The sequence below is a fragment of the Phyllobates terribilis genome, unplaced genomic scaffold (genome assembly GCF_046119375.1).
Source record: "Phyllobates terribilis strain yellow unplaced genomic scaffold, ASM4611937v1 Scaffold_12__6_contigs__length_324123572, whole genome shotgun sequence".
In the NCBI taxonomy this organism is placed as follows: domain Eukaryota; kingdom Metazoa; phylum Chordata; class Amphibia; order Anura; family Dendrobatidae; genus Phyllobates; species Phyllobates terribilis.
This window is the reverse complement of record NW_027362772.1, coordinates 165,277,761-165,295,480: the sequence shown is the minus strand read 5'-3', so window position 1 is coordinate 165,295,480 and position 17,720 is coordinate 165,277,761.

The window sequence follows — 17,720 nt, the reverse complement described above, 5'->3', positions numbered from 1 at the left end:
AGGTTAGTAATGATGGCCGTCTATATGACACCCCCATTACTAACCTACAAAGTGTTAAAAAGAAAAAACACACTACACCCAGAAAAAAATAATTTATTTGAAATAAAACACACCATTTTATTTAATTCTTAGTTTACTAAAAAAAAATAGTTACCTGTCCACGTTCCTGCGCTGATCTCCCATGCACAGCTGTCACATCTGGAGAAGGTGACAGCTGTGCATGGCTGCTGTAAGCTCACGCTGCCAGGAACACGTCCGCTCCCGGCAGCGGGAGCCACTGACTGAGGTCACCGGAGTGCATTCAGTCAGCGCAGCTCCGGAGACCTCCTTTACGGCACTGCTGTACCGTGGGAATTTCTCACGATACAGCAGTGCCGTAAAGGAGCTAACCGGAGCAGCGCTGCCTGAACTCCGGTGAACCCGTACGGCCCCGTCATTCTAGCGGCGGCAGCGGTTCAGAGCGGTCACATTCTATGTGGCTGCTCTAAACTGGAGATCTTCGTGGGACACTCGTGGACTACTACGGAGGGGTAAGGATAAGGTTGTGGTTTATTATTTTATATTTTATTACAGGAGATCGATGGCTTCGGGGAATTAGGTGTCTAGGTGAGTATAGGTGTAGTTTTTTATTTTTTACTTTATTTTAGGTGGCGATCGGCGGGGACAGGTAATGTATGAACTAATTTCTTTTAGGTAACCACTGGCCACCAATGACATGTATCTAACATTTATTGGGGACACAGTAGGGCAATTTAAATAGCAGGATCAGGCTGATGGGAACTACTGCTCCCATCAAGCTGATCCTGCTGGCACGAGTGGACGGGGGACAGACATAGGCCGATGGGAGTAGTAGTGTCACATCGGCCTATGTCTGCCTGCACGCACAGACACATCGCACAGACACCCCGCACACACACCCCGCACACACACACCCCGCACACACACACCCCGCACACACACCCCGCGCACACACACCCCGCACACACACCCCACACACACACTAATCATGACGGGTCCGGGAGGTGAGGCTGACCTGTGCGGCCGTGGGAAAGTTCATGTGAGTTCATGCAATGCAGTCAAGCATGAACTCACATGAACCCTCTGAGGGCACCGCGGCGACTTCAAATGAACAGCTGATCGGCATCACCTGATACCTCAGCTGTTCATTTGAAATAACCGGCGGGAAAGCGCAGCAGAGAACGGGAAAGCCGGCGGTGAAGTCTTTTCACTGCCGGCTTCTCCGCCCGGGTCCTTCACTCCTTGGTGCTGCGCTCCCCGCCCGGTCCTAACTTACGATCGGGATGGGAGGTGGCGAGGGGAGCGGAGGATCGGGGTGGGAGGCTGCGGGGAAGCAGTATGGGGCTGTGTGATTGTTTAAAAGCCGGCGGCTTTTTACCGCCCGCCGGCTTTTAAACAATCAGAATTCTCCCACGCTGGGATGGCATTCTGATGACAGGCTGGATCGCAGCTGAGCGCTGCCACCCAGCTTGTCATCCTTCACAGACACTGCAGAGCGCAGGCATTATGGGAACTTCCGATTCCGGTATTCGATATTATAAAAGTATCGGAATTAAGTATCGGAATTCCGATACAGTGAATATCGGCCGATACCCGATATTTCAGTATCGGAATGCTCAACACTAGTGATGACACAACTTTAGCTGATTACACCACTATAAACAGACTACGTCTTGCTCTGGCCATATGTCTGATTATTTTGGTCTGCGGTTTTGTGATTGAATATGGGATCAGTTCTACCAATAATTAAATGAATTTATTTACATTTTGACTTTGAAATTACTAGAGATTCAGAATCAGGTTGAAGATGTTTCAGGGTAAATGATGGGGATTCAGTTCTGAATTTTGTATGTCAAACTAAATGATGTTTTGCTGCATATAGGATCACCAATATAGATATTTTCTATGTTTTTAATTACAATAATTTGGTTAAAACTTTTGAATATTATTGTACTGATTTTTTCTATTGTTCTTTTGCTTTTTAAATGCCAATTTTGTAAACATTCTAACTCATAGTAAAAGAAAATCCAACCATTTTGCTGTTGTAGAGTCTGTTACTCCTTTTCAAAGCTGGCTGTTCTGCTGCTTCTAACAGATCCTACACTACTCTGATCCTTGTTTGGTCTGATTGCTACAAATTGTAATGGGGAAGGAGATGATGTTTTATACAGTAGATTAGAGAATGAAAATGGTTTCAATCATCTTGTGGAGAGCACACTCTGAGGCTATGTGCCCACGATGCAGAAATGCTCTGGATTTTTTCATGAGCATTTCTGCATCTCCCTGGCAAAAAAAACGCATATTAATTAAACATGCGTTTTTCCTGCCAGGGACAAGCGGAAGTGAAGCGTTCTTCACATGCATTTCTGCATGCGGGTTGACAAGTGCTTTCCAAGCGATTTTTGCATCACTCGGAAAGTGCTTGACAACTTGGTCACACTATATAAATCCATACCACCGGCATGCATTTATATAGTGTGACCATAAAAAAATGGTAAAAAATAAAAAATAAATATTATACTTACCTTCTGATGGCCCCTGGTTTCCTTATCCAATCCGTCCTGGCTTGCCGGCAGCTCGCGGTACACTAAAGGACCTGCTGACGACAGCGGTCGCGTGACCCATCACATGACTAAATAACGTCAACGCAGGTCCTTTTAGTCTACCGCGAGCTGCCGGCAAGCCGAGACAAGGACACCGGGGGCCATCAGAAGGTAAGTATAATATTTATTTTTTATTTTATTCTTTTTTACAGGTACTATGGTACCCTGATCCGGAGGACAGTCTCCTTTTCTCCAAACCTGGGTACCATCCGCACATTGAAACGCATGGAATCCGCATGTACAGGTCCAGTGATGCGGATTCCATGCGTTCCAATGCCAGTCAATGGCGGCGAAAACGCCGCGCTTCCGCAAAATAATTGGTAGTGCTGCGTATTTTTCAGCAATGATAATCCGCAGCGGAAATTTCCCAGCATGTGCATAGCACATGCGAATTATCATTGGGAAACACGGCAGGCCTTCTACCATGCGTTTTTTAAGCATTTCTGCGGCGGAATTGCTGCTGCGGAAACGCTTAAAAACACATATTGGGCACACAGCCTGAAGCATCAGGAAAATGTAGGAAAAGAGCATGAGCAAACATGCAACACATTGAATATAACTTTTTTTTACACTGGCAGATTACTGTCCATTACAAGCATTGAAAATTCTGCACTTGGGAAAAAATTACATTTATTTCTCTTGGGAGCCGCTGGCTTTCAGTGATGCAAGCATGCCCAGAGTAATTCAATAGCAATAGTCAGCACTCACAGCACTATCCATCATAACAGCATGGCTTCACAGAAGAAAAGTTTAGGTGATGAACCGGCCAACTATAGTCCAGACTTTTCGCCAATAGAAAACATTTGACACATTATGAAGCACAAAATCTGACAAAGATCCAAAAATGTTGAGCAGTTAGAATCCTTCATCACTCAATAATGGGACAGAATTCTTCCCCCAAAACTTCAACAATCAGCATCCTCACTTTCCAAACATTTACAGACTGTGGTATGATGTACAATAAAAAAATTTATTTTAGTACCTTTTTAGCCAGAAAAATCGATGTATATACTTTATGTCCAAAAATTTCAAAAGTATTCACTCTTAAAATACTTTTGTCATTTTTGGGCATAAAAATATTTACACAATCTGTGGTAAAAAGACTGGATGCATATATGTGGCACCCCAGAGGTCTGGTTACCACAGTAATAGAAATATTACGTCTGAGAGCAAGTGGGAGGTTTCTCTGGTCAGGAGCCCTAAGCATGCAACACCGCCCGCCCAGACCTGGGAGGGGAGGAATCTGCCCTTATAAACTGGGTCTGGGGCGGGATTAGGTCAGTCAGAGCCTGGAGAGGGAAAGCAAGAACTAGGAGCTCTGTAGGAGCAGGAGCGAGTGCCAGGGGCTAGAACCCAGATAGCTCACCCTGGCTGAAGACACTAAGACCGGATACGGAGTCCGAGGCTGTGGGGACATCCAGGTCCAGCAGCAGAATCCAACCGGCAGGGGATTCCAGGTCCTCTGGCCATAGAAGCCCGGAGGCATGGTCACAAGCAAGGGACCAGCGCCGCCATCGTGGAGCGGAGGCTAACAGAAGGCCCCAAGTCATCGGCCATACGGGTGAGCACCACACGGTACACTCAGGGACGTGGGCTACTTCTACCCGCATACAGCAAGGTAGCCAGGAAGAGTGCAGATAGACGGGGAGGCCTACAACTCCACCTGGCCAGGGGAGATCCTGCTTGCTCACAGACTGACCAGGCCTCTACTGCTAACCAGTACTCCCGGGAGGGTCTGCTTTATAACACCAGTAAAGACCCTGAGCTGCACTGCACAGATGCTGAGTTGTTCCTGCTGCGCTCGTGCACCATCACTCCCATCATCCATACCAACTGCCCTGAGGCTATACTTCTCCCGTGGGGAGTCATCCCATTTTTAGCTGCACACACAACACCGGCCTCAGCGGTCTGCCTTGCAGCGGCGGTCCCCACTGACCGCAATCCACGGGTGGCATAGTCGGACCATCATCATACCAATAACCCTGCCACTGATTTGACCACCCTGGGCACGGACCGGGTCATCGCCACGGAGACTACAACCCCCAGCGATCCGGCTCCGGGTATTCCCCGCACACATGGGCACGCACAACACAGGCCCAGGGGGCGAGTCAACTTTGGCGTAGTCGGCAGGATTCAAGCCAACCCGCCACCAACGGGTATTGCGTGCCTGAAAAAGACTTTTGCACTTACCTGAGAGAAGCTTCACGACATCTGCAGCCGTCTTCTCGCCGTCTGCAGCCGTCTTCCCGCCATCCGGAGCCGTTTCCCGCCATCTTCAGTTGGTTACCGCCATCCGGAGTCGGTTCCCGCCATCGGACGCCATCTTCAGGACGCCGCGCGGGAAGAAGAGGGGCGTGGACGCCGAAAGCGTGCGAGATCCGAAGCTCCGCCCCACGCACTGACGCTGCGCAAGGTCCTGGAAGGGAGAGAGAGCGACGCTGACATCACAGGAGCGCGACGCAAGGTCCTCAACCCCGATGATCGACTGTGAAGCCGCGGCCTACGGAAGAGGATCATCGCAAGGTAGGCCACGGTCCACTAGGGGGGAAGGAGGATGTCGGATACAGAGGGAAGCTCCACCGCCACAGCTGCCGCCAGCGCAACCGCTGCTGCGGTCATGCCATTCACCATGCCCTTTATCCCGGGGGCAACCTGGCTACCCCAGTACTCAGGGGAGTCACATACCCTAAGTGACTTTAGGGAAAGACTGGATAGCCTCTTCCAGGTATACCCCCTCACGGAAGAGCAAAAAGTGAGCATCCTGGTGGCCCAGTTAATCGGGGCAGCCCAAAGGGAGGTAAAGTCCTGGCCACCTAGGAAGAAGAGGACTGTCAGAGAAATACTAGCCCGGCTGAAAGACACATTTGATACCCGAACCTCAGCCGAAATAAAACTCAGATTTTACGGGTGCAAACAACGGGCACACGAAAGTATAAGAGACTATGCTCTAAACCTACAAGAGGCCCTGAGAGCCATTAAGCAGGCAGACCCTGACAGCGTGGGGAATGAAGACAAGCTGTTGACCGACCAATTTATTGGGGGTCTACTGTGCAATGCCCACCGAACCCAGTTGCGGGCAATGTCCTTACAGGACCCTGACCTAGAATTTGCACAGTTCAAGGATAGAGCCATCCGGGTGCTCCGAGAACCGGCACCAGGTGGCGCTGTGACCCACAGGCGCCCTGCTATTACTTATCACCAGGACGCGGCGCCCTTGTCTGCAGGGCCTGTGGGAGCTGATGCGCAGGCTTTGAACAATAACCCGGCTACAGACCTGCACCACCAGGTCCAAGAGCTGACTAAGAGCGTTGCCGCGCTAACCAGAACTGTGCAGTCTTTACAGGTCTCTTCTCCAGGAAAGATCCAGCAGGCATCCGGACCGGAGGACGTCCCGTGGCGCCGACTGAGGAGGACCCCACCGGCCAGAGGAAGACCCAGCGACCGATACAAAGAGAACGGACAACCCATCTGCCACCGCTGCAATCAACCCGGACATATGGCAAGGTACTGTCATTTAAACGGGCACAACCTGGGGTAGAGGGCCAACCCCCAGGCATAAGATCATCAGGCCCATCGAACTGGTGTGACAAATACGTAGGGGGATGTCTGGTCTTGCCTGTGGTACTGGATGGCATTCCTATGAGTGCCCTACTAGACTCTGGGTCACAGGTGACTACCATCCCGTACGTGCTCTTCAAGCGGTACTGGAATGACTCGGACATAACCCGCTACCCAGATGACGACTTGAGCATTATCGCCAGCAATGGTCAGCCCGTGCCACAGATAGGATTTAAAGAGGTGACCATCAAGGTCGGTAAAGTTGAACTGCCGGCACAAGGACTGATCATTGTGGACATTGACCGTCGCGAGAGTCACCCAAAAATAACCCTAGGTACTAACGTAATTGAAAACTGTCTTGCAGAGGTGATTCTTATTTTGCAACAGGTTGCCAAGAACGCCAGTTCCAGCCAGCAGTGTGTGCTCCAAAAGGAGATCCGGGCACTGATGAAGCGGCAACAAGTGGAATTATCTGGTGGTGAAATACGTAGCGTGAGAATGTGTGACCCGTTCCCTATTGCCATGCTCCCGAAGAGTGAGATGATGATTTTGTGCCGGGCAGCTATTGGTCTGAGAGGTAGAGACTACCAAGCAATGGTGGAACCCATCTACTCAGACAGTAGGCCCACCATTTTGACAGCGCGGGGGGTGGTCGATGTATGCCATGGGAGGGTACCAGTCCGCATCATAAACATCGGGGAGAGAGAAGTACACCTGCCCCGGTATGCCACGCTAGCCAAATTGTTCACCATAAACCAGAACTCAGTACAGGCCGTGGAACCCTTGCCTCCATCTCAACCAGAGGAAGGTAAGGGCTCTAAGAAACCAATGGGGGACTGGTGTCAGCAGCTGCATTTGGGTACTGACTCCACTCCCTCACACCAAAAACAGGGAGTCTATCGGGTGGTTCAGGAGTACGAGAGAGTGTTTAGTAAACACCCGCTAGACTTCGGGCGAGTAAAGGGGGTAGCACAACACATCCCCACGGGAGACCATCCTCCCATAAAGGAGAGATACCGACCAGTACCCCCTGCACACTATCAGCACGCCAAGGGGATGCTAAAAGACATGAAGGAGGCTGGGGTAATCAGGGACAGCTGTAGCCCCTGAGCAGCTCCACTAGTCTTAGTGAAAAAGAAAGACAACACCATGAGAATGTGTGTAGACTACAGGAAGGTCAACCGTATCACACACAAAGATGCGTACCCGTTACCAAGGATAGAAGAGTCCTTAGCTGCATTAAAATCTGCTAACTTCTTCTCTACTTTGGATGTCACTAGCGGGTACTGGCAGGTTCCTGTAGCAGAGGCGGACCGGGAGAAGACAGCATTCACCACCCCGATGGGACTCAGCGAATTTAACTGTATGCCGTTCGGGCTCTGCAACGCACCAGGAACCTTCCAACGGTTGATGGAATGCTGTCTGGGACACCGGAACTTCGAGACGGTCCTATTATACCTGGACGATGTCATCGTCTATTCCAAGACCTATGAGGACCATCTGGAACACCTGGCAGAAGTGTTTGAAGCCCTGGCAAACTATGGCCTAAAGGTAAAACCCTCAAAGTGTCATCTACTGAAGCCAAAGGTACAGTACCTGGGACACGTGGTGAGTGCTGACGGAGTGGCTCCCGACCCTGACAAGATCACCGTGATTAAGGACTGGCCAAGACCATCCAGCATAAAGGAAGTGCGGCAGTTCCTCGGGTTGGTAGGCTACTACCAAAGATTCATTCCCGGTTTTACCAAGAAGGCAGTTCCTATGCAGTACCTCCTGATAGGCCAGTCCAGGAATGCCAAAAACCAGAAGCCACCCTTCAGATGGGAAAAGCTGGAAGAGGAGTCATTCCGCCAGCTGAAGATGGCCCTCACGGGGGATGAAATCCTGGCGTACCCTGATTACAGCCAGCCCTTTATCCTCCACACGGACACAAGCAACATCGGGCAAGGAGCCATACTGTCCCAGATCCAGCCGAAAACTGCGACCCACGGTAAGAAACCCTGAGAATTACAGCTCGTTCAAGCTAGAGTTCCTGGCAGTGGTGTGGGAGGTAACCGAACGTTTTAAGCATTACCTTGCCTCTTCCAGGTTCACCGTGTACACGGACAACAACCCGTTGACACACCTGGACACTGCAAGACTGGGTGCCCTGGAGCAGAGATGGATGGCCCGTCTGTCCAATTATGAGTTCACGATCAAATACCGGGCAGGACGCTCCAATACCAACGCGAACGCCCTGTCCAGGATGCCAAACCTACCGGACGGAGGGGAAGATCCAGAAGAACTGGAAGAGGTCGAACTCCCTGCGTTCCACCGTCATGGGATTACCCAGTATTCCCACCATGTGAGGGGCCAGCGATCCGCTACGTTCAACCCCTTACCCCACTACAACTGGGCGGAGACGCAAGACAGTGACCCCGCAGTCCATCTGGTGAAGGAGATGCTGACCCAGGCTGACGCCCGCCTGGACCCAGATGCTCCGGAAGAGACCAAGCAACTGTGGACGGAAAAAAGCAGACTGTTTCTCTACAAGGAGAAGTTGTGCCGCAGAATGGTCAATTCCCGGACACATGAACTGATCTGGCAGGTTGTGGTACCGAGGCGGGACGCAGCTATGGTGCTGGAGGCCTACCACAATGGGGCAGGGCACTTTGGATGGAAGAAGCTGGAGTTCCTGCTGCATGAACGGTTCTACTGGATAGGCATGAGAGGAGCCATTGAGAGATGGTGTAGAGACTGTGGCCCATGCAATCTAAGAAGAAGGGACCGTGCCAGCCTGAGGACTCCCCTGCAGCCCATCATCACCAGGCAGCCGCTGGAACTGGTCGCTCTGGACCATGTTAAACTGGCTCCAAGCAGAAGCGGGTGTTGACAGACCAAGGACCAGCCTTCGAAGCGGAGGTCTTCCAGGAGTTCTGCAACCTGTACGGCTGCTGGAAGATAAGAACAACGCCCTATCACCCCCAAACCAATGGACTCTGCGAGAAGATGAACCAGGTGGTGATAGATCTGCTAAAAACATTGCCCCTGGAAGAACTCAGCCTGTGGCCTGAGAAACTGCCTGATCTGGTGGACCTGTATAACCACATCCCGGTAGGTTCCACCAACTGTACCCCGGCTTACCTAATGCGAGCAAGACCTGGTAAGCTGCCTGTTGACCTGGATATGGGAGTCCTGACACCCGAGGACACCTCGCCAGAGGCAGACTGGGATACAGAACGGCAGCAGCGGTACCGGAAAGTACAGGAGAGCGTAGAGCGAAGTCTCTGTCAATCAAGAGAAAGGCAGGAGAGGACTTATAACCAACATGCTCCCGCTGTTCCCCTGGTACCTGGAGAGCAGGTCTTGAAAAGAAAAAGGCGGCTCCTTAAGTTGGACGACCAATGGGAAAAGGACCCGTACACCGTACTGCCCTCAAGCCACAATAATCCAAAGGTGTACGTCATCAGCAGGGATGGAGGAGAGACCACAGCCACTGTCTCCAGAGACCACCTGAAAAAGTGCCCCAAGAAGTTGCAAAGCACGGATGAAGATCAGGAAAACCCTCCACCCGTAGAGGAAAAGTAGGAAATGATCAGCACCGTACTCGGAGACTTTCCCCGGTCCTGGACACAAGTAAACAACGCTATCGTGGTGCTTGTCCTCACCTTTCTCCAGCCAGCCCCTCAAGTGCCTACAGAAGACCAGGTAGAGCTGGAAGAGCAGCCGGCCCAGGAGGCAGAAGAGTCCACACCAGCAGCGCAGGAGGATCAACCCTCTGCTAGTAGTGAGCCTGCCGTGCCCCTAGTGAGCCAAAGAGTACGCAGACAGCTGCCCAGCTTACCCATAACACCTCCCACACCCTGTAGTGCAGGACCAGTTAGTGAGCTCCGTAGGTCCACTAGAGTCACTAGAGGTCAGATGCCCGCTCGCTGGAGAATATAAAGTAATGCACTGTAAATATACCTGTTTCTTGAAAATGTTTAAGGTTTTTGTTGTTGCCTGTTATTAATTATGTTTCTCAGTTACCCTGCATATTTCTATGGACTAACAGGTTATGGACGCTGGATAACCGGAACAATTCTTGTAGATAGTTGCACAGAGTGCCTCTTGCGAAGATGGCCGCAGAAGAGAAAACCTGTCTGGCGTGGCCTCCTTGTGGCCCAAAGTAGTTGGCTCGCCTTGCAGCCACGCCCAAGGCCAACGCAAGGGGTTTTCTTTGGACAGGTCCCCTACTTATTCTCAAAAACTTCACCTTGGGTGATATGGACACCCGGTTACGGAAACGCCGTGACCACAAAATGTACTTTTTCATGTTGTCTTGTTATTGTTATACCCTGCATTTATGTTTCTTTAAAAATATGTTTAGTCCCGGAGTACTAAATTTTACTAGGGGGGAATGTGGCACCCCAGGGGTCTGGTTACCACAGTAATAGAAATATTACGTCTGAGAGCAAGTGGGAGGTTTCTCTGGTCAGGAGCCCTAAGCATGCAACACCGCCCGCCCAGACCTGGGAGGGGAGGAATCTGCCCTTATAAACTGGGTCTGGGGCGGGATTAGGTCAGTCAGAGCCTGGAGAGGGAAAGTTACAGCAGGAGCTCTGTAGGAGCAGGAGCGATTGCCAGGGGCTGGAAGCCAGATAGCTCGCCCTGGCTGAAGACACTAAGACTGGACACGGAGTCCGAGGCTGTGGGGACATCCAGGTCCAGCAGCAGAATCCAACCGGCAAGGGATTCCAGGTCCTCTGGCCATAGAAGCCCGGAGGCACGGTCACAAGCAAGGGACCAGCACCGCCATCGTGGAGCAGAGGCTAACAGAAGGCCCCAAGTCACCGGCCATACGGGTGAGCACCACACGGTACACTCAGGGACGTGGGCTACTTCTACCCGCATACAGCAAGGTAGCCAGGAAGAGTGCAGATAGACGGGGAGGCCTACAACTCCACCTGGCCAGGGGAGATCCTGCTTGCTCACAGACTGACCAGGCCTCTACTGCTAACCAGTACTCCCGGGAGGGTCTGCTTTATAACACCAGTAAAGACCCTGAACTGCACTGCACAGATGCTGAGTTGTTCCTGCTGCACTCGTGCACCATCACTCCCATCATCCATACCAACTGCCCTGAGGCTATACTTCTCCCGTGGGGAGTCATCCCATTCTTAGCTGCACACACAACACCGGCCTCAGTGGTCTGCCTTGCAGCGGCGGTCCCCACTAGAGATGAGCGGTGTTCGACTAGAACTGTTCGCCAATCTCAAATTCGAGCTGTTTTGGGCGGTGTTCGAGTTGTTCGACGAACCCAAACGATTTGCAAAAAATTCGGCTGTTCGAGGTTATGTTCGATAACTGTTCGTGCACCAAAAGCGTGTCCTGCATGTCTGGCGCTATTTAGAGCACCAATCATGCAGGGATTGTCTGCCACTCACTGTAATGCCACAGCCATGGTGGTTGTGGCATTACAGTGATTGCCCAAATCGATGGGAACAGTGCCAACAGTGAAACATGAAAAGCCGGCAATTCAGCAGCGGCATACACCTGTACCCGACAATTTAGAACCGAAAGAATAGAGCTTCACACATAGATTAGATAGATATAAACATGTCAGCCACATATATACGAAGTACAGTGAAAGTGCTGCTTACTGTACTTGTCATTTAGCGTAAAGGATTTATCAAAAAAAATAATAGTGTTTTCATGCACCGTCTCTTTAAAAAAGCCGGCCGGCAATTCAGCAGCGGTACCCGACAATTTATAACAGACAGAATAGAGCTTCACACATAGATTAGATAGATAGAAACATGTCAGCCACATATATACGAAGTACAGTGACAGTGTTGCTTACTGTACTTGTCATTTAGCGTAAAGGATTTATCAAAAAAAATAATAGTGTTTTCATGCACCGTCTCTTTAAAAAAGCCGGCCGGCAATTCAGCAGCGGTACCCGACAATTTATAACAGACAGAATAGAGCTTCACACATAGATTAGATAGATAGAAACATGTCAGTCACATATATATGAAGTACAGTGATAGTGTTGGTTACTGTACTTGTCATTTAGTATTAAAATAAAGGATTTATTATTAAAAAAATTGGCGTGGGGTTCCCCTTAATTTTAGGCTCTAGCGGAGGTTAAGCAGACGGCTGGGGCAGATGTTTGAAGCCTGGGAAGGGGGTAATACCCACGGAGCTTCCCAGGCTACTAATATCAGCCCCCAGCTGAATACATAGCCTTTACTAGCTATTAAAATGGGGGACCCCCCCAAAAAAATGACGTGGGGTCCCCCCTAATTTAATAGCTAGCAAAGGCTAGGCAGACAGCTGGGGGCTGATATTAATAGCCCAGGAAGGGAGCCATGAATATTGGCCCCCTCCCAGGCTAGAAACACCAGCCGTCAGCCGCCCCAGAAATGGCGCATTCATAGGATGCGCCAATTCTGGCACTTAGCCTCGCTCTTCCACGCTGCCCTGGTGCGGTGGCAGGGGGTAATAGGGTTGGGGTTGATGTCAGCTTATAATGCCAGCTGACATCAAGCCCAGGTTAGTAATGGAGAGGCGTCTATAAGACACCCCCATTACTAACCCCATAGTCAAAGTTAAAAAAAACACAAACACCCAGAATAAAGTCCTTTAATTGAAATAAAGACACAATCCTTTATTGTTCTAAATTAAACCATACTTACCATCACGCCCATTCCAGCTGAAGCCAACGATCTCCTGCAATAAAAGAAAAATAATAAAGCAACCTCATCCTTACCTTTCCATGGTTCCCACGACAGCTTCAGCTCTGCTACATCGAGATGACAGGCTGGACCGCAGCAGAATGCTGCCATCCAGCCTCTCATCCCGCAGACACTGAGAAGCGCAGGCTTGCTTGCGCTGCTCAGCGTCTCTCTGTGACGACATCCAGATGAGCCGAGTTCATGTCCAATGAACTCGGCTCACCTCATGCACGTCACTGACAGCGTGGGAAAATTCTCACGCTGAAGCGGTGAGTGCAGGAGAATTCTCCCACGCTGTCAGTGACGTGCATAAGGTGAGCTCATGTCCAATGAACTCAGCTCACCTCCTGCACGTCACTGACAGCGTGGGAGAATTCTCCTGCACTCAGCGCTTCAGCGTGAGAATTCTCCCACGCTGAAGCGCTGAGTGCAGGAGAATTTTCCCACGCTGTCAGTGTCGTGCATAAGGTGTGCTCATGTCCAATGAACTCAGCTCACCTCCTGCACGTCACTGACAGCGTGGGAGAATTCTCCTGCACTCAGCGCTTCAGTGTGAGAATTCTCCCACGCTGAAGCGCTGAGTGCAGGAGAATTTTCCCACGCTGTCAGTGACGTGCATGAGGTGAGCCGAGTTCATTGGACATTAACTCGGCTCATCTGGATGCCCTCACAGAGAGACACTGTGGAGCGCAAGCAAGCCTGCGCTTCTCAGTGTCTGCGGGATGACAGGCTGGATGGCAGCGTTCTGCTGCGGTCCAGCCTGTCATCTCGATGTAGCAGAGCTGAAGCTGTCATAGGAACCATGGAAAGGTAAGGATGATGTTGCTTTATTATTTTTCTTTTATTTCAGGAGATCGTTGGCTTCAGCTGGAATGGGCGTGATGGTAAGTATGGTTTAATTTAGAACAATAAAGAATTGTGTGTTTATTTCAATTAAAGGACTTTTTTCTGGGTGTTGTGTTTTTTTAAATACTTTACTAGAAATTCATGGTGGTCATGTCTAATATTGGCGTGACCCCATGAATTTCGGGCTTAGGGCCAGCTGATAATGCCAAGCTGGTCCTAACCCCTTTATTACCCAGTGAGCCACCGCATCAGGGCCCTGGATGAGTTGGGTACAGCGCCAGAAGATGGCGCTTCTATGAACGCGCCATTTTCCGGGGTGGCTGCGGACTGCAATTTGCAGCGGGGGTGGCCCAGAAAGCTTGGGCCTCCCTGCGCTGCGGATTCCAGCCCCCAGCTGCCTAGTTGTACCTCCCTGGACACAAAAACAGGGCGAAGCCCCACGTCAATTTTCTTTAAATTATTTCATGAAATAATTAAGAAAAAAAGGGCTTCCCTATATTGTTGTGTCCGGCCAGGTACAAATAGGCAGCTGGTGGTTGGGGGCAGCCCGTTCCTGCCTGCTGTACCTGGCTGGACACAAATATAGTGCGAAGCCCCACGTCAATTTTTTTTAAATTATTTCATGAATTTCCTGAAATAATTTAAAAAAATTGAAGTGGGGCTTCGCACTATATTTGTGTCCAGCCAGGTACAGCAGGCAGGAACGGGCTGCCCCCATCCACCAGCTGCCTATTTGTACCTGGCCGGAACAACAATATAGGGAAGCCCTTTTTTTCTTAATTATTTCATGAATTTCATGAAATAATTAAAAAAAACTGAAGTGGGGCTTCGCACTATATTTGTGTCCAGCCAGGTACAGCAGGCAGGAACGGGCTGCCCCCAACCACCAGCTGCCTATTTGTACCTGGCCGGACACAACAATATAGGGAAGGCCTTTTTTTCTTAATTATTTCATGAATTTCATGAAATAATTAAAAAAAAAGTACGTTGGGCTTCGCCCTATTTTTGTGTCCAGCCAGGTACAACTAGGCAGCTGGGGGCTGGAATCTGCAGTGCAGGGAGGCCCAAGCTTTCTGGGCCCCCCCCCGCTTCAAATTGCAGTCCGCAGCCACCCCGGAAAATGGCGCGTTCATAGAAGCGCCATCTTCTGGCGCTGTACCCAACTCATCCAGGGCCCTGGTGCGGTGGCTCACTGGGTAATAAAGGGGTTGGGGCCAGCTTGGTATTATCAGCTGGCCCCAAGCCCAAAATTCATGGGGTCACGCCAGTATTAGACATGACCGCCATGAATTTCTAGTAAAGTATTTAAAAAAAACACAACACCCAGAATAAAGTCCTTTAATTGAAATAAAGACACAATTCTTTATTGTTCTAAATTAAACCATACTTACCATCACACCCATTCCAGCTGAAGCCAACGATCTCCTGCAATAAAAGAAAAATAATAAACCAACCTCATCCTTACCTTTCCATGGTTCCCACGACAGCTTCAGCTCTGCTACATCGAGATGACTGGCTGGACCGCAGCAGAACGCTGCCATCCAGTCTGTCATCCCGCAGACACTGAGAAGCGCAGGCATGCTTGCGCTCCTCACTGTCTCGCTGTGACGGCATCCAGATGAGCCGAGGTCATGTCCAATGAACTCGGCTCACCTCATGCACGTCACTGACAGCGTGGGAAAATTCTCACGCTGAAGTGCTGAGTGCAGGAGAATTCTCCCACGCTGTCAGTGATGTGCATGAGGTGAGCTCATGTCCAATGAACTCAGCTCACCTCCTGCACGTCACTGACAGCGTGGGAAAATTCTCCTGCAATCAGCGCTTCAGCGTGAGAATTTTCCCACGCTGTCAGTGACGTGCATGAGGTGAGCCGAGTTCATTGGACATGAACTCGGCTCATCTGGATGTCGTCACAGAGAGACGCTGAGCAGCGCAAGCAAGCCTGCGCTTCTCAGTGTCTGCGGGATGACAGGCTGGATGGCAGCGTTCTGCTACGGTCCAGCCTGTCATCTCGATGTAGCAGAGCTGAAGCTGTCGTGGGAACCATGGAAAGGTAAGGATGAGGTTGCTTTATTATTTTTCTTTTATTGCAGGAGATCGTTGGCTTCAGCTGGAATGGGCGTGATGGTAAGTATGGTTTAATTTAGAACAATAAAGGATTGTGTCTTTATTTCAATTAAAGGACTTTATTCTGGGTGTTTGTGTTTTTTTTAACTTTGACTATGGGGTTAGTAATGGGGGTGTCTTATAGACGCCTCTCCATTAGAGATGAGCGTTGTTCTACTCGAACTGTTCGCCAGTCTCAAATTCGAGCTGTTTTGGGCGGTGTTCGAGCCGGTCGGCGAACACGAACAATTTGAGAAAAATTCGGCTGTTCGAGGTTATGTTCGATAACTGTTCGTGCACCAAAATCATAACTGGATTTTTTCTCAGTAATGATGAAAATTAATGTTAATACGCAGTTTGAGTGTACAGCGGGGCGGGGGGAGGGGCAGGGGATGGATCTCTGCAGGAACAATGAAGATCTCCATTTTTTTTTCTCTTTCCCGCATTTGCAGTGGGGAGGTGCAATCTGTCAGCCTATCAGCAGCGCACACACGGAGCGAAGTGCTTTTTTTCACACAAGCAAGGGCATGTGTGATTGGCAGTGTATGTCACATGTCCTTGCCCTATAAGACCAAGCCATTTTCCCCGTCGCCACCATTTTCTCACTGCTGCAGCTGCGTGTTAGACGGCACCGCTGTTGCTGTGTGCGCTATACCTTGTTAATTTCAAGCCAATTTTCGCACAAATATACAGATAGCTTGGGAGTAGGGAATAGTTGTGATTGCAGTCCTTTTAAGGACTAGGTTACAGCATTTCCTACGACTTTTATCAGGCAGGTCTGTGCTCTTAAATAGATAGATTGTGGGAGTAAAGACTAATTGTAATTGGAGTCCTTTTCAGGACTAGGTTACATCAGTTCCTATCAGTTTTTGCCAGGCAGGTCTGTGCCAGTGCTGTGCAAGTTTTTTTCACAGCATTTGGCTGAATCTAGCAAAGCTAATCCTTTTTGGCCTATTGCAGAGTGTGTTAGTCAGTGGAGTAGCCTATCTGTGTTGCAAGATATACCACCTGTGTATAGAATACCAATTTTTTTACTGCACCTAGTGAAGTAAAATCTTTTGGGCATAGCATCATTCTATTAGTCCATCTATACTGACCTCCATCAGGTTGCAAACTGAATATAATTTTTTTCTGCATCTAGCTCTGAAAAAATATTTGGGCTTCTAGCGGTGTGTGGGACTTGGTCTATTAGTCCATCTATACTGACCTCCATCAGGTTGCAAATTAAAAATAATTTTTTTCTGCATCTGGCTCTGAAAAAATATTTGGGCTTCTAGCAGTGTGTGGGACTTGGTCTATTAGTCCATCTATACTGACCTCCATCAGGTTGCAAATTAAAAATAATTTTTTTCTGCATCTAGCTCTGAAAAAATATTTGGGCTTCTAGCAGTGTGTGGGACTTGGTCTATTAGTCCATCTATACTGACCTCCATCAGGTTGCAAATTAAAAATAATTTTTTTCTTCATTTATCTCTGAAAAAATATTTGGGCTTCTAGCAGCGTGTGGGACTTGTTCTATTAGTCCATCTATACTGACCTCCATCAGGTTGCAAATTAAAAATAATTTTTTTCTGCATGTAGCTCTGAAAAAATATTTGGGCTTCTAGCAGTGTGTGGGACTTGGTCTATTAGTCCATCTATACTGACCTCCATCAGGTTGCAAATTAAAAATATTTTTTTTCTGCATCTAGCTCTGAAAAAATATTTGGGCTTCTAGCAGTGTGTGGGACATGGTCTATTAGTCCATCTATACTGACCTCCATCAGGTTGCAAATTGAATAAAAAAAATTTCTGCATCTAGCTCTGAAAAAATATTTGGGCTTCTAGCAGTGTGTGGGACTTGGTCTATTAGTCCATCTATACTGACCTCCATCAGGTTGCAAATTAAAAA